Source organism: Cavia porcellus, unplaced genomic scaffold (genome assembly GCF_034190915.1).
Source record: "Cavia porcellus strain 051 isolate PalLab524CR breed Dunkin Hartley unplaced genomic scaffold, mCavPor4.1 scaffold_31, whole genome shotgun sequence".
NCBI classification, from domain to species: Eukaryota; Metazoa; Chordata; class Mammalia; order Rodentia; family Caviidae; genus Cavia; species Cavia porcellus.
The window spans coordinates 45,076,134-45,097,843 of NW_026947514.1; the positions used below are offsets into that span (position 1 = coordinate 45,076,134).

General features: G+C 39.1%; 1 protein-coding gene across 4 annotated transcripts in view; it reads left to right on the forward strand.

Moving 5' to 3' along the window:
* Daam1 (dishevelled associated activator of morphogenesis 1) overlaps positions 1-21,710 on the forward strand; it is a 177,948-nt gene that overhangs the window by 5,527 nt on the left and 150,711 nt on the right. Inside the window, exon 2 of one of the 4 annotated variants that reach the window (XM_063241083.1) lies at positions 19,473-19,567. The exons of the other annotated variants lie outside the window; for them this stretch is intronic. The gene's annotated coding sequence lies outside the window, so the exon portion shown is untranslated. The remainder of the gene's footprint in view (positions 1-19,472; positions 19,568-21,710) is intronic. 4 annotated transcript variants of the gene reach the window in all.

Sequence of the window (21,710 nt, forward strand, 5' to 3'; positions counted from 1 at the left end):
CAGAGAACAGAACATTTCAGAAAGAATGTGCATCGTTATTGTCTAAAAGTATGTTAAATGTTGAACACTAGGAACACAATGGCAGTTGTACTGAGCAAACTATCTCCCCTCCACTCAGTTTTAATCTGGGTTTTTAGCAAAGACACTCTGGCTCTGGTGACTTCATTTCTTCATTGGTATTTAAGTGCTCCTTCCTTTGCCTCACTCTGACTTTAAGCAGCAGCAACCCTCTCACCTGGAGTGTGCTCCCTTCTCAATGGCTCAGTCTTGTGCTTTCAGGTCCACTTCAGGTAGTTCAGGTGCCATGGCTTCCTGGAACTCTTCCCTGCCACATCCCTCAGTTTTCAACCCCTTCCTCCTGAAAGCCCTTTTCCTGGCCACCCAACGCTCAGTGTGGTACTAATGATGAATATGAGGTGCTCATCTTCTGTTGAGCTCTTTCTGATACTCTATGTGGGCTACATAATTGACTCTACAACAACTGTATAAGCTGGGCACTGTTTCCAGCATTTTACAGATGAGGAGACTGAGGCACGGAGAAGTTAAGGAATATAATGTCCTTTGTAGACTGGGTTAGGGACTGAAGGAGTCTGGTTCCGCACACACTGCTACTACCTGGCTTAATTTGCATCTATTACACTTTCTCCTCCAGCTTACTTTGGGGGACTCACTACTTCTTTTCATGTATTAATTCTGAAACAGTGCTGGATCAATAAAGGCTGGGTTGATCAAAGAGTAAAGTTACTGCTTAATGGTTTCTTAGAGCCTTTGTTTCTGAAACCAGCAATGTTCAACTTTTTACTAGATTGAACCGCTCACCTGATAAGAGACCTCGCCCAGAAAAGGCCCTCAGAAGCCTGCTTTTAAAGTGAAGGGGCCCATAATTTTCTCACCTTCTCTCTCTCTTAACTAACATAAACCATGAAAGTGCCTTTGAAAGAAAAAAAATATCTTGAGCAGTAGTTAGACATACAATCTGCTATTGGACATCCTTGGATATTAAAATATAATTTTTTTCCTCCACTTCAGGAAAGGACTTACACTTGTTATTGCAGTGTAGTAAATTTGGTGTCAAAATATGATTTTTTAAAATCCTGGCCATCATTGTGCATTAAATGTGGAAAACTAGGGAAACAAGTTCAACTTCCAATGCGATTGTTGTGATTTCCTGACTTACAATGAATCTTTCCCTTTTGGCTTAAAACTGAATGTAGTACCCCTTTGAAAATATTTAATAAAGACAGTTGGCTAAAACAGAAGCTAGTAATTTAAGGAAATAATAGAAAATCTATGCCATAGCAGCTTATTGCCAGGAAGGCAAAATGAAAACAAAAAAGCTTGTTAACCATTAAGGTATTCAGACTTGATATTCATTCAGCAGAGACTGGTTGCATAAGGCTCCTCCCCCATTCATTGTTACACTTCCTAAGTATGTCATTCACCCCTAGTAATACTCTGAGCTCATTCTGTACTATAAATTCCATCAAGAGCAGAGTGGAAGGTTACCTGTGTTTCTGCCAGGCACACAACAATTAAGGTCACCTATTAAACTATTTTTTATCCTTTTCATTTCTGGATACCTGCAGTGTACTTGGCAAACACTGCTAATCTGATGACCTCTGAATTTGGACTTAATAAAGAGTAAACAGCCGAGATCCTACCTGTGATCACTGCTGGAGTAATACAGATGTCTGCCTTTTGTTTCCTTGGGTGGACTCTTACAGATGGCTTGCTCGCTAGGCTGTGTATTGGTGACCTACAAACCAGGTCAAGTGCGGGTTCATTTCTTGGTTTGGAGCCATGAACTGCACGTGTTCCCCTGTTCCCTATTCAGCTAACTGGCTGCCTCTCTTCTCTCCCTCCATCTCCGCTATTCTTCCCTTGTCTCTTCCCTCTTCTACCCCTCGCCCCCCACCTTCCTTTTTCTCTTTCTCTTCTCTCTCCTTCTCACCCATTGCACCTTCCCTCTGTGCACAGCGAGTGCACTGCTAGAGACAAGGTAGATCATAAAGTGAACTGCTAGGTAACCTAGATTCTTCAGATCCTGTCACCTTCAGGGAATACTTTGCCAAGGGTTTGCTGAGGTAGGTACTACATGCATCTGATAGTTGTCCTTAAGCAAAGATCAGGTCAGGACTAGGTAAAGCTTCCTAAAAGTTTGCCAAGCAAAAGCTGTGTGCTTTTCCTTCCTGAGAGGAAGGGTAGATATCAACAATATTTTTATGCCACTTCTGGGCTTTACTCCTGCATACATCCTGCATATTTGTACCTGAGAATAGTGGTCAGCATTGTTTACCAGATGAGATGAATTGTTTATTTGTGTCCACAACTATTTGTTTCATAGAAATTTGGTAAAACTAAGAATTGAAATGTTCTAACACAAGTTGGTACTTGCAATTCTGTAACAAAGGTGTTAGACTAGTGTCCCTCTTTGTTGCAACACTTATTGTTAATAAAAGGAAATGTGCCCAGTGCAGTGGTGCATGCCTGTAATCCCAGCTGTGTGAGAGGCTGAGTCAAGAAGATTGCATGTTTGAGGCCAGCCTGGACAGTTTTGTAAGGCTATGTCTCACAATAAGAAAAATTAAAAAGAGCTGGGCATGTAGCTGGGTTCAGTCTTCACTGTTGTGGGGAACGGTGGAGATTAGATTTGAGAGACCTTGTTGCATTTCTGTGCTCTTGAAAGTGGGTGAAAGTGTGGATATGGAAAATGTTCTACAGTTTACCATTTAGATTTTGTTCTTAAAATATAGCTACAGAAGCAGTAACCCAGTAGTAGTAGATTTAGGATGATGGCAGCAAGCAAACATACAAAAACAAAACAAAACAAAACACAACACAACTGTAACATTTTATTTTTTCTACCACTTTGTTTGTTCAGCAAGCACATTTTGCAGTGGAGCCTCCGGCCACCCTTGCACCCCATTGTTCAGTACTCAGTTGTAATTTGAAGTACAAGTCCCAGAGGCTGGAGAATAAGTAAGTAGATGCTGGTGGTTGCAGCCAGTGGCTGAGATATACTGCAGCATGCTTTCAGTTTAAATGAATGAGTTCACTTTAGTTTGGTACTTATAAAATCAGGAATGGAGATAGGATTAGACTAGAACAGCTTGATGACCCACTTTGGGCTTGAAGTTCAGTGAGTATTGTAATACTTCTAACCTCGGAAGTTCTAGAAACTGTGGGAAGAAACTGCCTTGCCTGTGGCATTTTCTGCTAACAAGTTGATTAAAAAGTACATATATTATTTTTAATTTGTTGTAATTTCTTCCCAAGCAGTGAATGAAGTTCCCTTTCTTCCATATCCAGGCTTTCCTGACTCGCGCCCTGGTTGTCAGTGGTCGGTCGTGCGCTAGGCCGCCTGGGCGTGGGGATCAAGGCAGGTATCTGTCCCTAGACAGACAGCAGGTTGCATTTCTGGGGAAACAGTCACTGTCCTTAACCCTTCAGCCCAGAGAAGAGAGCTGAGTGGCAGCTAAGATCAGGGTTCACAGTTGAGGTCTCTGAGTTGTTTTTCTAATGGAGCTAGTTGAGGGAGTAGAGGAGGGAGCTTCGTTTATCTTATCACTCCTTCCCTCTGAATTGCCTTTGTTTGTACTGTGTCTTCAGGCCAAGAATTCCTGCAGCACACGGGGCTACTGCTGGGGCTTCCTTCTTGTGTTTCCATCTGCTGAGGGGGCTTTCTGCTCCACAGCTGGATCTGAAAGGAGACTACAAGTATTTATCCTGCCTTTAATGCCTCTGTGGTGCGGGAAAGAGTCTTAAAACAGTAAGTTAGGGCAGATATGTTAATGATTTTTCTGATAGAGAAAAAGAATAATGCCAAATAGGTTTAAATTTAACACCTATGTGTAATTTATGTTTGGTGGACAGTTTAGCCCTGGAAGGTTGATACTGTCAATGGAATCTCTTCACTCACTGGTTGGTATTTTGCAGTTACACAGAAGAAAAAAAGAATGCCAGTTGATTTTAGGTCCAGGCAATGCCTTTAAATTTTCCTTAGCCTCTGTTTCTTACCTGTGAGATGAGAATATTCATACAGAAGAAGCTATCCTCTGAAAAAATTACAAAGTTTTCGAAGAATAGTATCATCTTACAGTAATAGCCTCACCTGTATGGTTTTGTGTATATTGCATGATGTGTCCTGGATTTCCCTGAAATCCAAAGGTGAGGGATGACTGTTTTTTCCCATCCAGAGTTGCCAGCACCAGCCTGTCCTTGGCAGAATGTACCTGAGATCTCCCAAGTCTGACCCCTCATCTTTTCACTGAACAGCCCAGAAGGTCTCTGGGATGTAAGAGATGAGGCTGGGCTGTGTCTTTTGGTGATCACTCCATTATGTTTAACTTGATGTTCTCTTTAAACCAGAGCTTGGCCAGCACAGTTATTTTCAAGAATGGAATTATTTTAGTGAGCATTTATACTCTGATTTGTCACAGATCTCACCATACCCAGTGCCTCATACAGTCACTTAGGTTATGTAGTTTTTTTCCTTTTTTTTTTTTTTTTTGTTTCATTTTATTTTATTTTTACCTCTTTACTGTTCCCAAAGGCACTGAGTTTTTGATTCCTGTTTTAAAGCAGATTAAATTGGGTTGAGAGTCTGCTCAAAGGTAAGAAAATGACTGATCCTTATTCTGATGTGTGGGTTTTCAACTTCAGCACTGTTGGAATTTAGGACTGGCTCTTTCTTTCTATGAGGGACTGTACTGAGTGCTGGAGGATTGTAGTATCTGTGGTCTTCTCGCCCAGGTGCCAGGAGCACCCCCACCTCCTGTTGTAAGAACTGAGAATGTCTTCAGGTATTGCCAGAGGTCTCTTGGGGAACCAACTTGTCCTGGTTGGGAGCCAGTTGACAGACTTTGGATGACCCAGGAACTTTAAACATTAAACCTGGCTAACATATTTAGGCATAAATTGGATTTCATTTAGGGAACTGAACTACCTTGATGTTTTTCTTTATTTGGGCAGTTGGCTTGAGAAAAGTAAGTCAGTGGCTTAGGCCCTTTGGGGTCACTTCTCCACTCTTCCATGACCACCGCCTGGGAGGCCAGCTACATTTTAAGGACTCATCTTCAGTTACAACAGAGGCTTGTGTGAGACTCTGATAATATTTCAGGATCAGCCCACCAGAGCCCTAAAGCCCAGGGCCTGGGCTGGGGGATGAGTAATACTATCTCGGGATGAGGATGATGAGGTTTTGGGGCAAAGCAAGGCCAGCTCTGTTATTACGCCAAGGACCAAAGTGCTTTAAAAGAAAGAAAAAAAAGCTTTGTTTAGCCTTTAAAAAAATGGTAAGTTTATCTCCAGTCAGCAGTGTGGGAAGGATAATGAAAAGGATTACAGAGTTATATTCCACTTTTTTCTTCCTTAAACAAGAATGTCTTTTAAACGAGTCAAAAACTTGGGGTTTGGCAGTGTGCTTTGGTGTATGAAGTGAAAATGCTGTTTGTAAGGCTTTTAGTTAGAACCAACCCAAGTTCTCTTCCTGATCCACTAATAGATAGACAGTGCTTCCGGAGGCACACAGTTTCTGTTAAAACATGACTGTAGCTTTTTCTAGGAGGGAAAGGCAAGAGCTCTGGGGAAGCCCCAGCCCTTGGCCAGGGCTGCTGTGTCTGGTCCTCTCCTCCCTAGACAGGAAGTGGGGCTTTTCACAGTAGATGTAAAAGAGGTGCCTGGGGTACTGATGAGTGATCTGGGATTGGACCTTGTTTCAGGCAATTCCTCCATTCAGCCAGAGCTGAGGATCTGGGTGTGGACTTGTGGAGAAGGCACAGGTGTGAGGGGCAGGTTGCCTGGCTGGTTCAGTGCCCACCTGTGTAAGAACTTCGCACCTACTTCACATGGGTATTTTACAAATATTTGGAATCGGCCAAAGGGTCCTTTACATGTAATGTAGTATACACTGTCTACCATGCTTTCAACAAGCCTGAAGCTTGAAGCTTTATTATATTTTGGTTTATTGTATTATTGAATAAAGCTTAAAGCTTTATTGTATTTCTGTATTTTGACTTTCCAGGTTTAACTGGGGACACTTCTAGGCCTATGGAAGTTATTGTTCCTTCAGGATGCCTCCTTGGGAGGATTTGTGTGCCTTTTAGCCCATTGTTGTCTAAAAGAAGAGGAAATACAAACCACCCAGTCACAAATGGGCACCACCAGGAGCCTCCCTGAGACAGGAGTGGGTAGGGGCGGGACTGGTCAGTGTGCTTTTTGGCCTCTGTTCTGAAGAGTAATGGAAAACAATTAAGAAAGGATCTCTGTTACGTCAGAACTAACTGGCTCTAGTAACTTCTGGTCAGACTCCAGCTCTGCAAAAGTGGAATTGGTTTGTTTGCTGCCTTTCTTTCCTGGGCCGAAGCTGTGTGTCAGTACCTCATCCTCATGGGGTATCTTGTTCTTTACTCAGAGTTATCATGACCAAAGGAAGGGGCTAGAGCAAAAAGGTTTATTTATTTATTTTTTCAATTTTTATATTAGTACATGATTGTAGTTAGTAATGATTACATTCCTCATTGGGGGTTGTACATGTACGTGACACATCTTAATTCTTTTTTTATCCTTTCTTTCTCCCCCATCTATTTATTCTCTTTTTTTCTGCAAAAGATCTGTGTTCCTATTTTCTATTGTCTACCTGTTATGTTCTTTATTTATATTTGAGGTTTCTCATACCAAATGAAACCACAAAGTGTTTAAGTTTGTGTGTCTTATTTCACATTATGGCCTCTTCCTACAAATAACTCAAATTTATACTTCCTTTTAGTAGAGTAGTACTCTACTTCGAATAATTACCACATTGTCTTTATCCACTCATCTGATGACACATAGGCTGCTTCAAAAGTTTAGCTATTATGCATTGTGCTGCTATTATAAACATGAAAGTGCGTGTGTTGCTGTAATGTGTTATCTTTAACTCTTTCAAGAAGATAATGAGAAGGGGAATAGCTGGGTCCAATGAAATTTCTATTTTTAGTTGTTTTGAGGACTTTCTATATCAATGGCCATACTGGTTGTACTAGTTTGCAAGCCCACGAGCAATGTGGACAGATTGTTTTTTCTCTCCTGCAGCTTCTCCAGCTTTTGCTGAAGCTTTTGATAATCTTAATGCTGGCTATTCTTTCTAGAGTTAGAATAAATCTCAGTGTTGTTTTAATTTGCTTTTCTCTAGAGGTCAGATATGCTGAACATTTTTTCATGTGTTTATTGGCCATTTGTACTTCTAAGAAGCATTTTTAAGATGGAATTTTAGATGCAGAGTTTTAGGAAGCTACTTAGCAGGGGCAAGGAAATGACTTTTAAGAAAATACATAGGAATTTGTGACATTGCTTCCATGGCCATGCTTCTTTATGGCAGACTAGTAACCCACTGTGTGTAAATGATTTTTTTTTGTCCACTCATCTGTTGATGGTGGTGTAGGGTTTTCCAAGATTAGCTACTATGGTTGTGCTGTTACACACAAAATATGCTTGTGTCACTATAATGGAAGCAGTGCTTTCCAACACTGCTTGTCTGTTCACTTATATAGAACATGGTTTTGATGTGGGCAGTAGACATTTCAGAATGCTGATTTGTGTTCTTAGAGAAGTGCCTCTCATTTTTACCTCTGGAATGCAGGAATGTTGTTCTGCTTAGTTAAAGCACAGGTTATCCTCTGTCTTGAGCATCTGAAGTAAGCAGATTGCCCTGTGCCAATGCAAGGCCCTTTGCTTTCACAGCAAGTGGTTTCATGTTTTGGTTATTTGGATCTTTGTCTTTTCAGAGTACCAGTTTATAGCACCAGGGGTAGAATAATAACACTCTATGTGCCAACGTAGTTTTTTCAAAACTACGTATTTGTTGTGCTTATGGTTAAATCATCCACATTCAGTTCTTTTCTTCTGAAATGCAGATTTTTGAGACCAAGGTTTTCTAGTACTAAAGAAAGTTGTTAGCATGACATGATACTAAAGTAGTGGTATCACACAGTTAATGAGTATTCTATCACTGATCTGAGCATTTTATATGGATAAATTTTAGAGTATATAAATTATATCTCAAAAATCTATTATGAGAAAGATTAAATGTTCTCATTAGAAACAGGTTTTTGGCCTTAGACATATTTCCATTTGTTTTCCATATGCACATCTCACTTTTTCCTCTAAACAGATACATAATGTGGACAAAAAGCGTCTCAGTTTTTTCTCTAGACAAATATATAACATGGACAATAACAGCTACAGCAATTGTTTAATATTTATAACCACCTGAAATGTGGAAAACATTGTTGTAAAGAAATTTGTTCTAGTGAGATCTGGCCTATATTTTTCTCACGCCTTCTAATGATGAGGTTGTGTATTAGAGGATAAAAGGCTTTGTTCTGTTTTATACTTGCTGTGATGATAACCTATGATGTCGATACATTTGGCTTAGTCACAGTTTGCTGTGTACTTGGCATTTGATTATTTTGCAGTACTTTTCTTCTGCAGAAACCTTCACACTATAAAAAGCATTCAAGTGAACTCTTCCCTGTAAAACTGTGTTTGTTGGATAAGAAATATTTCATTTATTAAGTATTATGTTTAGCTCAGAAATTCTTACATTTGGATGCATGATGGCCTGAGAAACTGTATTAAAAGTTAAATTGCTGAATGCTTAGGTGCTCCTTTTGTGCCAGTAGAACTATAAACCATGTGCAAAAGTGGGTCTTGAGAGGCTATGTAGGTAGAGTTTAGTAGTTACCAGTGTCATCTAGTCATACTGGTTTTATTGCTGCATATAACTTAACAAAAAATTGAAACACTATCACACAGAGATCTGGGCATGCCACATTCTTTGCTGTGGTCCTTGCAGTGTGGAACCCAGCTTTGAGGACCTCAGACTGCCCTTCTTGTTGGGGGCTTGGAGGCTTTTCAGCTCACCAGCTGTTTGCAGAGTGTATTTCCTCATGACTGCAGGGCTACTTTACCTCCTGCAGACCACCCACATTCCAAGCCACGTGACCTACTTGACAGGGCTCAGTGGGGTGTTTGCTTTCTTCCACAGGTACTGAAGCACTTCTCTCTTTTCTGTAATAGTCAGAGAAAAGGCAGAGATGAAAGGGCTCTCTTAGTTAGGTCAGGCCCATCTAGGACAATCTTGCTTTAAATGTATAACATAATCATGGGAGTGGCAGCTCCTCAGGCCACAGCTTCTACCTGAGGGTGGGGACTCATCTGGGGAGAAGGGCATTGGGCTTCATTAGAGCTCTGCCTGTCAACTCTGTTTCCGCAGATGATGCCAGTGTGCACTTGATGGTTATTAAAATGAAAACAAAAAGTTAAAAAAATATCCAAAGGGATGGAAACTCAGGGATCTATTGCCAGCTCCCTTCTGTCTTCCTGAAATGCTTCACTCTTACCTGTATAGCATCCTGTTGTTATCTTTTATGCAGAATGAAAATGACTGAAAAGGCTTTATTATTGAACAGTTCCTGTATTGGGATAGGGGAAGCTGGCATGGCAAGTCTGAGACACTTCCACTTACATTCAGCCTCCGCCAGTGTTGATTCGTGATTAATCTTTAATCTCTACTCTCAAGTGTGGGATTATCTTAAAACAAATTATGGATATCATGTAAATCATCTGTAAATATTTTACTATTTTAATATATGTATCCAAAAAACTAAGACCGTTAAAAATTCTCTTATTGTATCAAAAATAATGTAATTGTATATTAATACTTTAAAATCATTAAAAGTCTGGTCAGTTTAAAAAATTTTCTCTTTAAAAAAATTTTCTCTTTAAAAAATATGTTCATTTTTTAATGTGGGGATTTAGCTCAGCGGCATAAGAGCCTGCCTTGCAAGCAGGCAGTCGTGAGTTTGATCCCCGGTACCGATAAAAAGGAAAAAGACAAAGAAAAAAAAAAAGTGTGTTCAACTCAGAATTCAAATAAGGTTTGCATGTGCAGTTTTTTATACATCCCAGTTTTTTTATACATCCCTTAAACTTCTCTAAATCTCATGAAGTAGTTTGTTTGTTTGTAACTTACTTGTGAAGAGAACTGGGTTATTGGTTCAGTAGAATTTCTCATAGCCTGGAATTCATGGGTACTATGTTTCTCTTTTCTTTTTCCTATAAATTAGTTAGAATGGAAATGGTTGTTTCCTATACTCTTTGGTCACTGGAGGTAGTAGAAAAGCCATTTAGTAAACAGAGTTATGTTGCAGGTATAAACAGTTGTTTGGAGAAGTGGGTATATGGAGGAGAAAAGCAGATATGTCAGGTTTTTCAGATTCCTGCTTTGGAGCACGTTCTGAGTGTTGTGTATGTAGCATAGGGATGGGTTCAGTTAAAATTTAGAAAATATGAAGATGTGTATAGATAGGTTAAGGAATGTTTGGTTTTGGTTAGGCCTTTGACTTAAGTGACCTAAATCAAATTTTAGATTGGAAAAATAAATCTTAAATGAGAAAAGTATTTTGGTTTTGAGTTTTGGAAAATAACTAGGTTTAAAAAATTGAGGTCATGAAATAATTGCTTTTTTACACTGGGATTTTGCATGTTACACTGTTTTATATCTGTGGGTTCTCCAAAGGTATTGGCATTGTCCTTCAAGAACATGATAGATTTAAATCTTCATAGGAATATGCTACTTTATAAAAATACGTTTGTATTGTTTTAAAATAATTTTATATGGCTGTCACTGAAGGAAAATACAGTAGTTTATCTGATTTAAATCTCATTTTGGAGGAAAAGATACCCATAGGTTGCAGCTGTAAGTTAGAACAGAAGACGGCGTACTTTTCTGGAAGGACCAGCTAGTAAGAATTCCAGCCCTTGCTGATCCTGCCGCCGTGGCCTGCTGTTTACGCTGCTCTTGAAGTGCTGAAACACCTTGGAAAACATGTAAAATCAGTGGGTTGGACAGTATGTAACTGGTGACCAGATTTGGCTCCTAAACATCAGCACAATAGTTTGCAGAACCCTGCCTTAGAACACCTTGGTCTCACTTTGGAAAAATTACTTTTGTGAATAAACTTATGTTTCATACACAGATAATGTTTTATACATAATCTGTAATACTTAAAAACAGGACCTTTAATGAAACATTAGATAGACTTTAGAAATGTTTATTGCCATATAAAAATGCAGTCTATTCATGTTTGTTTGTTTTTTGAGATAGTGTTTTGCTGTGTAGCCCAGGCTGACTTCAAACTCTACATAGTCCTCCTGTTTCCCAAGTGCTGGGATTATAAATATGTGCCACCATGTGTGGCTTAATCAATGGTTTAAGAGAAAAACATCTTTTAGATTAATTTGGCAATGTCTCAGTTTTAGGGTGTGCATGTATGTGCATGCTTGCAAGGCCTGGTTTCAGGGAGGGAGGAAGAGAGAGAGAAAGAGCGAGAGAGAGAAAGAGAGAGAGAGAGAGAGAGAGAGAGAGAGAGAGAGAGAAAGACAGACAGACAGAGGCAGAGACAGAGAGGCAGAGAGACAGAGACAGAAACACTGAGACTTGCTTTTAATGAAAAAACGTTTTATACAGTATGGAAATGGGGAACCTGAACAGATTCTCCTGGGCTTCTCTTGCATGTAAAGTAAGGCTGGGTAGTTCACATTCTCTTTCTGTGGCTCAGGTATTTCAGCTATGAAATCGAATACTTATACTTTGTTGTGGCTTGTTGCTAGATGTTTCCCAAAAACCTCTCAGATGGGACTTTTAGAGGTGGCTGGATCTAGGGTGTGTGATCCTGGCATTGAGGATGCAGTACTGGGGTTGATTCACCATGTGATGTCGAGATTAAAGTTGCCCCACCCTGGGTATGAGTGCTGTCTGCCCTACAGTTGTGTAGCTCGGATAAAATATGAGGGACAGAGTTTCATCACTTGTTGCTTACACTTGCTGCCTTCTGCCTTCTGCCTGCCATGGACTGTTTTCCCCTGGGATGCCACCCTGCCACGATGGACTGAAACTTCTGCAAACTAAGCTGATTTAAATCTTTCCTCCTTGAACTTTGGGTGTCAAGTATTTTGGGTCAGCAACAAGAAAAGTAACTAAGACACTTATTTCACTCTTAGTCTAGTCAGTAAGTAAGTAAATGGAAGAGAAAATAGAGTTTGTAGAGTGCAAGAGTACAAGATGTTCCTGGAAGGGAGCTCATTAGTATCAAGCTACTTCCAGAAGGAGACTGGCAAGACATACGGAGCCGTGACCCAATGATGGCTCAATTTAGGACCATTTTTTTTTTTTTTTAAGGGCCTTTTGACTTTATGATGATGCAAAAGCCATTTATATTCAGTAGAAACTAAACTTTGAATTTTGATCTTTTCCCAAGCTAGCAGTCTGTGGTAGGATCCTGTGGTATTTCTGGGTAGCAGCAAGGCGTGGCTATTCCTGTGTGTCATAGGATCCTGAGGGGAACACACTACATGTATGATGTGCTGTGTCACTGAGCTGTGGTGTTGGGTAGGTTAGATGTAGTAAATACATTTCAATTTACAATACTCTCAGCTTATCAAAATTTGTTGGAACGTAACTTTATTATAAGTGGAGTGGCTAGTTACAAAATCAAGTCTCATTTCCTAAATTTTTGACAATTCAGTGTATATTAATACCAGCCATGAAATAGCAGGTAAGCGGGACCTAGTACAACTGATGTATCATAGCTTACCTTTGTTTTAAATTATAGTTTGATTATTTAATTAGAACCTTGCCTTTATTTTTATTAGTGTGTGACTTATATTGCTGAGTCGGACTTATTTGTAGTTAGTGGATGCTAAAGAGTAATTTTCAGAGTTGAAAAGTAAAATTTTCAAAGTTGTAAAGTAAGTACATGCCATCAACTTTTATTTAACTCATTGATTAATGAGGGAATCAGGAAGATGTTAGGACCAATTCACAGGAGAATTTGAAGAACAGATATGTACATATGTCTGTCAATCTTATTTATCTGTCTTCCTATCATCTATCCACAATTAGAAGTGCTGAAATGAATCAGAAACTCTGTTTTATATAAAAGTGGTTAATATCCTAAAGGACCCTTAAATGCTGTGTACATGTTAGGTGTGCAAAGCAGCCAAGATCACTACCAGACAAAATTCATTGACTTTGCTAAGCATAGGGCCACTATGTTACTGTGTGCTTTTTAGCAGTTAATTTCTCTTCCTCAACAGCTATGAAATAAACTGGTCCAGCAGTTTCTCAAACTTTGGAGTTTCAAGAATTTTTGACTCTACAAAAATTGAAGACCTCAATGAGATTTGTTTGTGTAATCTATTTTCTCATATCAGAAATTAGAATTAGCAGACTCTAAGAGTATTCACTTACTCATTTAGAAACTATCAATAATGAAAACTCTTTCATGTTATCCAAGTGATGACTTCATCATCATGAGTACTGAAGCTTCTGAAAACTTCTGAGAGAATGAAAGCAAAAACGGCAAGTAACATCTTAATGTCATTGTGAAATTAGTTTTGAACCACAAACATGCTGAAAAGGTCTGTGACTCTATACCATGCAGAACACACTCTAAGACCATTGGGTTAATTGAAAATGAAAAAGTCCTACATCTTATTTGCAGTTGGCTAGGCCACAGAGAGGATATCCAAACATCTCTTTACCCACTTGTAAATCTTGGGTATTTTCCTGACAGTGGTCCCTTCTCAGGGAATGTTGCCTGGCCTATAGTGGGGAATTTTTTTAGGTCATTTTGAAATTAAGTCAGAAACTTTTCATTTGAGTTATAAAAGTAGTACAGGGTCACGAAGATTATGTGCACTGTTTTGTGTCTTCGCTATTAAATACTGTCATATTATGCTTTATGTTATTAACTTAGCAAACTTCTTGGGTGACTATCTCTTTTTTATGCTTGGTAAAGGATAATCATTTTCCCAGTGTTTTTCTATAAATATTATTATGACGGTTTTTCAAGTTTTAATTATTTTTTCAAGATAAATTCTTAGAAATAAAAGGGACAAAAAGTAGGTAATTTTGAACTTTTTTCCTGTTTTTGGTAAATGCTGTTAAATGGTCCTCCCTGAAGGTTAGTCAGTTCATATTGTGAGCTGGGAAAGTACTTTTCACATGACTAGTGCTTACCTGCGTGTTACTATCTTACAGCTACCTGTGATTGCACAATGGACAAAAACTAACATTGTTTTAATTTGCATTTTAGAAGTGCGTTAAGTAGAACTTTCCTCCACCGGCTATTTATATTTTTCCTTTCTCAAATGGCCTTTTTGCCCAGTGACTGTTCATAAAAGAGATTAATTAGCAATGCAAATATGAAGTTGCCAGAACTTTTCATAAATACAGTAAACAACCATGAAACTCTTTGGAAGATCTAAAATATTTTCTTGTGTTTCAGGGGCTCTGGCTGCAGTTTTGAATAATTAATTATCTTAATAAGCTCTTTCTTTTTTATCTGGAGGAAAACTTCAGATTGTCTCTGTCATTTTATTGCCAATTTGTGTTTCCTGGAGTTTGCCCTTGTGGCTTCTTAGTGGTTTTCTGCTGCTGCTGCGGCTGTCACAGAGAAAGAAGGCACGACAACTGGGAGATGATATGTAGTTTTTCCATTGCACTGAACTTGTTTGGAAGAATAAGGAGGTAGAACAATGAAATAATCCAAATATTATGAGGAAAGAGGGAGAAGTTTATATTACTGTGGTTTGTGTGATAACAGAAACGTTACCTCTGGTACATTTTGTTTATAAATGGTGCTGTAAAGCAGATAAGTGCTCAAATGCTTAGCTAAAAATACTTACGGGACTACCTGTCCAGCACCTTGTTTTACAGAACACTGTAGTCATCAGATTCTGATTGCTTCACCCTCAGTTTACAAGATCATAAGTCCATATGGTAGGAAAAGTGTGTTTTCTTTTACCTTAACTGTGGTTTTAATGTAATTTTCGCAGCATAGAGAAACTAATTTTAGCTGATTGCAGTAACCCCAGTAAGAGAGTTTACTGTTTTCCAGCACACTTAGGAAGGCATTTTATTCAGTGTTATGGTTCTGTAAAAATTTTATTTTCTGCGATTTTATTTTGGAATTCTGTGTCTATCTCTGTTTTAAAAGCTACAAACAGTAAATACACAGAGAATATGTACACATATCCAGGGTTGGCAGGGAGGTGTCTGTGCCCTCATTGGGTGACCAGGGATCAGTGGTTGTCACAGAGGACTGCTTGGAAAAGGCAGTGGGTTGCTGGGAGCAGGTCATGTCTGTGTACTCTCCTGAAACAGCGAGCATCTTTCTAGCCTGAGAAATGGATGTTTCTCCCCAGTTGATCGGTTCGTTCCCAGGCACCACTCAGATCCCAGGTGATGAGGTCTGTAACAATGACTGAAGGAGCAGGATTTCCATGGGGCCGACTGCCTTTCTGTGTAAAAAGTCAGGCTCTTCAGTCATATCCTTTGAATACATAACACCACTGTAAAATGGACTGTGAGACGTTTTGTCTTAACGTTCTATGTTTTCTTGATCTGCAACGGCAAAATCTTGTGAAATATCTTTTGAAATGGAACAACAGTTGTAAATAGTCTTCTTTTCTCTGTGCTTGTTAAAATAGTGGATTCAAATATATTTTTCTTGTTAAGGGTAAGCCTAATAATAGTAGTTTTCTATTGGACTAAACTTGTTTGGAAGGACAATGAAATTATTCAAATATTATGAGAAGAAATGTTTGAAGTTCTGTGCCTATCTCTGTTTAAAAAGTAACAAACAACACACACACACATGTCCTACAGCACTCTAGAAAAGAAGGTGTTAATATGTGAGTAGTATGAAAAAGTTCATAGTATTTTATGAACTTATCAAATTAAGAAACATAAAACTTTCCCGTGTCCTTTTATAATTCAGTTATTTTCTATTAATTCTTTTTAAATTATTCTTCTTGTAAAAGTTTTAAGCCAGGCTTGGTGGCACATGCCTGTAATTCTGTCATTTGGGAGATTGAGGCAGGAGGACTGAGGTCTGTAAGTTTGAGGCCAGTCTGAGCTACGCAGGGAGACCCTGCCTCAAAAGCCTTTCCTCAGCAAAGACATTTTAGTTAGAATATGTGACTGATAAATTAATGATTTTAGACTTTCTTTATATAGGCTTCAGTTTTTAAAAGGACAAGTTTTAAGTAGGTCAAACTTTGATAAACTTTCTAAGGCAGAGCATCATATATTTTCTGTGAGATTGATAGCTACTATTTGGTTTGTGTTTATTGAGGTTCTCAAACATACAACTTGTCTTCACTTGTTCTATTGAAGAAACATTGTTAATTCCCAGGCTTAGAAATCATAAGTGATAAAGTGTATCATAGATTTATAAAAGCAGAATTCATTTGATACAGTCATCTAGTTGGGAGACATAAACTCTTTTGAAGTAAGATTTTTAAAAAATAGTACTACACAGAAACCCCTTATATTATCATTTGTCACAAGAAGTAACTCAAATCATTAGCATTTCAGACAACATTCTGCAGCTCATGTTTTAGGGTAGTGACAGAGTGGCCAGAATGAGTTCTGTGGTAATTGCTGTATCTTAGATGATTGTTCGATACTGCCTGGCATGTCGTATACTAGCATGTCACATATGGAAGTCACTCCCCCATTTCTTATTCCTTGCATAGTCATAGCGCTCAGTGCTTATCAAATGTAGCATTTCTTCCGACCCAGCCTGAACTTGCCCTCATTTCTCTCAAAGTAGCATTCTGAGCTGCCAGCTAGTAAGTAGGATACTCAGGGATCTAACTGGTTTATCTGTGGAGTCAGTAGAATCTTTAAATGTAAAAAGTAATTTTTATTTATTTTTGTCTTTTTGAGACACTATGAGGTTCAAGCTGGTGTTGAGCTCACTTGGTAGCTCAGGCTGGTCTCAAACTTGCAACGATCCTCTTGCCTCAGCCTCCCAAATGCTGGGATTATAGGCATGTGCCATCAGGCCCAGCTTTAAAAGTATTTTTAAGATCAACTTACATTATATAAATCAAGTGGAATATAGTTTCTTTCACTCTAGCAGTGGCTTCAAGTCTTTTACAGTATAATGATTGCTTTTTAATTTAAAAAATCTCCACAGTTTCCTACATGACCATTGAAATCAGTACTAATTTCGACTTTATTAATCACATCATGTACCTTTATTTGGGAAAATAAGGACACAGGTGTGTGAGAAATTTACATACTTATAGATGCAGGAACCCTTTCAATATTTTTAGTCGCCTCTTCTACCTCATCCCAGGTGCAGGATTGTAAACCATTATTCTGTATCTTGCAGTTTGTTTTCTTTGGTTTCAGTTAAAATTCAAGGTATTCTACTGAATGCAGAATTGGGTTTTATCTTCAGCAAATTTGTGAGTATTTTCATACTATGTGCTGTGGAGTCCCAGACGGCCAGCAGTTGCTTCAAGCCCCAGCCTTAGGCTGCCTGTCTGCCTCAAACTCACATGTTTTGGAATTCATAAGATTTCTCTTGTGTATGGAATTTCAAGCAAATAAGCAAGCAAGCATGCAAGACCCCTCCCCCACAATAAAACCGAAATAGGCAAGCAAAACAAAACTACTGAGAAGCCTGTGTTGTGTTACACCTGACTACACTGCCTGGCTCAGAGGCTGAAGGCAGGCTGAGGACTCTGTCAACCAGCCGGCTGCTGTTTGTCCCTCTACCTGCTTCTGTTCTGGAGGCTCAAGGAGGATATAAACTGACATTGTCTCTACCTGTGAGTGTAGTACATATTTGTATGGAAAGAAAAATTGTTTTGCAGCTCAAGTTTGTTTCTACCTTTGTATTATAAGTGCTTGTTTTGAGTGTGATCTTCTCTCACTATTTAGGCAGATAGAAGAATGGAAAAACTTTTTATTATTATCATTACTTTAGATTTTATTTTCTTTTAAAACAGTCAAGAGTTCATACCATGGTCAGGCAACAGGTTTTTCTTTCACGCCTGGTGCTCTGTGTGCCTTCCCTGCTATGTTTGTGCATGGTGTGCCTTGTCTTTGTTTTAGATATTGTCCAAGCAGAAAATCTTCCCTGGATTTTGCCATCTATCCAAGGATAGCTTCATGGCTCATTTCTGAGCAGAGGTGACCTTTTGTTGCCATTGTTAAATCAACATGCCACCAAGATGTCAGCCATCTTTGACAAAGATGCCAAACACATTCACGGGAAGAAAGGTAACCTCTTTAATAAATGGTGCTGGAAGGACTGGCTCTTCACATTGCAAAGATTAAAAGTGGACCCATGTCTTTCACCATGCACTAAACTAAATTTGAAATGAATCAAAGATCTGAATATTAAAAACAAAAATATTAAATCTGTTGAAAGATAGAATAGGTAGAACTCCTGAAGACATTGGTATAGGCAAAGACTTTATGAAAAAAAAAAACCCTGATTGCACAGAAGCTATCACAAAGAAGCAACAACTGGGATCTCATCTTATTCAAAAGCTTTTGCACAGCAAGAGAAACCACCGGGAGTGAAGAGACAACCTACAATGTGGGAAAAAATGTTTTCCAGCTGTTCCTCAGACAAGGATTACTACTGAGAACATATAAAGAACTAAAAAAAAAAAAAAAAAAAAAAAAAAAAAAAAAAATCAGTCCTCCCAGATTTAAAGATCTAATCCAAAAATGGCATCTGCGATGAATACACACTTCTCAGATGAAGAAGCACAAACAGCAAATATATATGAAAAAAATGTTCAGCATCACTGGTTATTCAAAGATGCAATGATGAGAGTCCATCTCACCCTGGAAAGGCTATTTTCAAGAAATCAAGCAATAACGGGACTGTGGGGGAAAAAGAAATGTGGTGACCACTACACTACGGAAACCACCCTGAGGGGGAAAAAAAAACCCTTCTCCACTGTTGGCAAGAGTGTAGACTGTTGCCACCGCTATGGAAATCAGTGTGGAGATTCCTCAGAAAACTAGGGTTGGAGGTCCCATTTTACCTAGCTAGTCCCCTTCTGAGTGTCTTCCCAGAAGAATTAAAAACATCATACCACAGTGATACATGTGCACCCGTGTTTATAGAATCACAATTTGCAATAGCTAGTGTAATGGTTTGTGTCTGGATGTCACTCTAAAGCCTCATGCAACCATGAGGGCAGGCTTCTAGAATTTATGGTTACTTCATGGTCCAGTACTGGGATTATGAATAGGACAATAAAATGGATAGAAATAGTCGTCTCTGCATACTCTTCCCTTTTTCCTCTTGCTGCTTTCACTATCTTCTAACTGCCATAAACTGTTGCCCTCTGCCATGTGCCACTCTGCCTTGGAGCTGGACAAATATGAACTGAAACCTCCACAAACTGTGAGCCCAGTAAACCTTTTCCTCCTTTATTTTTGGTGTTGGGTATTTTGTACCAGCAACAAGAAAAAATTAACTAAGACAGCTAGATCCTGGAAACAACCCAAATGCTCATCAACCAAGAAATGGATAAAAAAGATGTTGCCTTTTTATAAAATGGAGTATTATTCAGCCATTAACAATGATTAACTGAAGACTTTTTTTTAGGTAAATAGATGCAACTCGGGGACTATACTCAGAAGTGAAATAAATCAGATGCACATGTGTAAACATCATGTTGTTTCCCTCATGTGAGAAGCTAAGTGAGTAAATAAGATCCAAAATGTACAATATTGTAAAATGGGGGGGGGGACTTTAAAAGGAAAGAGAAACTCAGATGGAAGAATGGAGAAAAGAAGGAAATGATAATACTTCTAATTTCTCTTAATTCATTGAAAGAAAATATTTGTGCTAATATAGTTTGGATAATTGAATGCCTGTAACTTGTACTCTGAGTAATTTAAAAATAAAAATACCCAAGGATTAACCACTGTTACACTCCTATTATTTTGTTTTATCTTTTTTCTCTTTTTAAAAAAAAGGTATCAGCTGTGATACCTGATGTTCTTTGGGCCACCTTTTTCACCTGGGATGTTAGCACAAAGCCAGTGTCCCTGGGAAGATCAAGATCATTTACCTTGGAAGCCTCAGGCTATAAGTGACCCAGGATAACAGCAGAGGGCATCTTGTGACAGTTTGCTGAGAAAACTCTGTTCCTGGTGGAGGAAGCTCTTCCTCTCCATCCATTGATTTAGCATGTTTGGATTGGCATATTGTGGTAAATGCTCTCCCTTCAGAGTCTGTCAAGATGGCAGGCCCAGGCAGTGGGGCTGCTATCACAGGCTTCTCTCTTCCTCAGGAAAGTCCTCTGCCTTGTGGAGATGCTTTTCTGTTAACTGTGGCAAAGCATGAATTGGCCAGTTCAGGATATTGAATGGGAATGTATTCACGTAATACCTGGTCTTTAGTGATTGGCTTTTTCATTTAGTACAGTGTTTTCAAAGATCTGTCCATGACATGACATGTATCAGTACTCCATTCTTTTTTATTATTAAATAATACTCTATTCGATGAATCTTTTGTATTGTGTTTATTCATGGGCATTTGGTTTGTTTCTACTCTGGCTCTTATGAATTATGCTGCTGTCAATATTTATGTATGTGTTTGTGAACCTATGTTTTCAGTTCTACTGGGTAAATACCTGAGTATGAAATAGCTGGGTTGTATGGAAACTCTATGTTTAACATTTTAAGGAACTGCCAAATTGCTTTCTAAAGTTTGCTGAACCGTTTTATATTCCCCACTAGCAATGAATGAAAGTTCCAATTTCTCTGCATCTCTGATGTTTCCTAACCACTGTATTTTTTTCTGTTTATAAAAATGTTTCCTCTTTTCTTGGTGGATAAGGGAGCAGGGAGCTGAATGATAATTTTGGAGGAAATGACACAAATGAAAATCAAATAAATTATTTTCCGATTGGCCCAGTTGTAGCTCTGGAAGCCGTTCAGCCTACAAACCTTCCTGTTTGACTGGATATGACATTACAGGAATTTTGCTTTCCTGCTTTTTCCTCCCTGGAGAGAAAAAAGAAATATGTCTTTTCCTCAGCTAGACACGGAGGATTCAAACAAACACGAAGGACCCCAGAGTTTTTAACAATTCCACGGAACATGGACTTGGTTTATGCCCAGAATCGATTTTCTAAAATCACTCTCGTGGTGCTTCCTTTTCTTGCCTATTCTCCACTGGAAGCGTAACCTCAGAGCCGAATCAAGGTCTGTTCCTTTGGTGTTTGGAAAAGAAATGCTTGCTGGATGCTGGTCAGCTGGCTGGAGCTGTTGGCGGGCAGCTGCAGAGCTGGCCTTTGCTGACGCAGCCTCAGCTTGCTCAGGAAGAACCTGCGTTGGCTTGGGAGCTCGTGTTTGCCAAGAGCTAGGATAGCAAGGCCCTTTGTCATCCACCACAGTAGTGAACAGGCGAGTTGGGAGGTCCTAGAAATACCTGGCTGCACCAGCCAGGGGCAACACTCCCGCTCCTTTGCCGCCTGTACTGGATGTAGGGAGCAGCTTAGAGTGGGGTTGGAGTAGACCTGGGGAAGGTCAACAGGAAATACTGTTGCTCCGTCCTCTTCCATTGTGCAGGAGGGATGGAACCCCAGGCTTTCTGCATACTGGGTAAGCACTCTACCACTGAGCATCCCTAACCCTGTTTAATTTTTTTTTATGTTGAGACAGAGTCTTGGTAAGTTGCCCAGGCTAGTATGGAACTTGCAATCCTCCCATCTTGGCCTCCTGAGCAGCTGGGATTGCTGGTGTGTGCTGCCATACTCAGATGAAATGTTCTTTCTGATGTATAGTTGTGATAGCTCCTACTGTCTTCTGACCAGCTGATTACTTTTGGTCATAT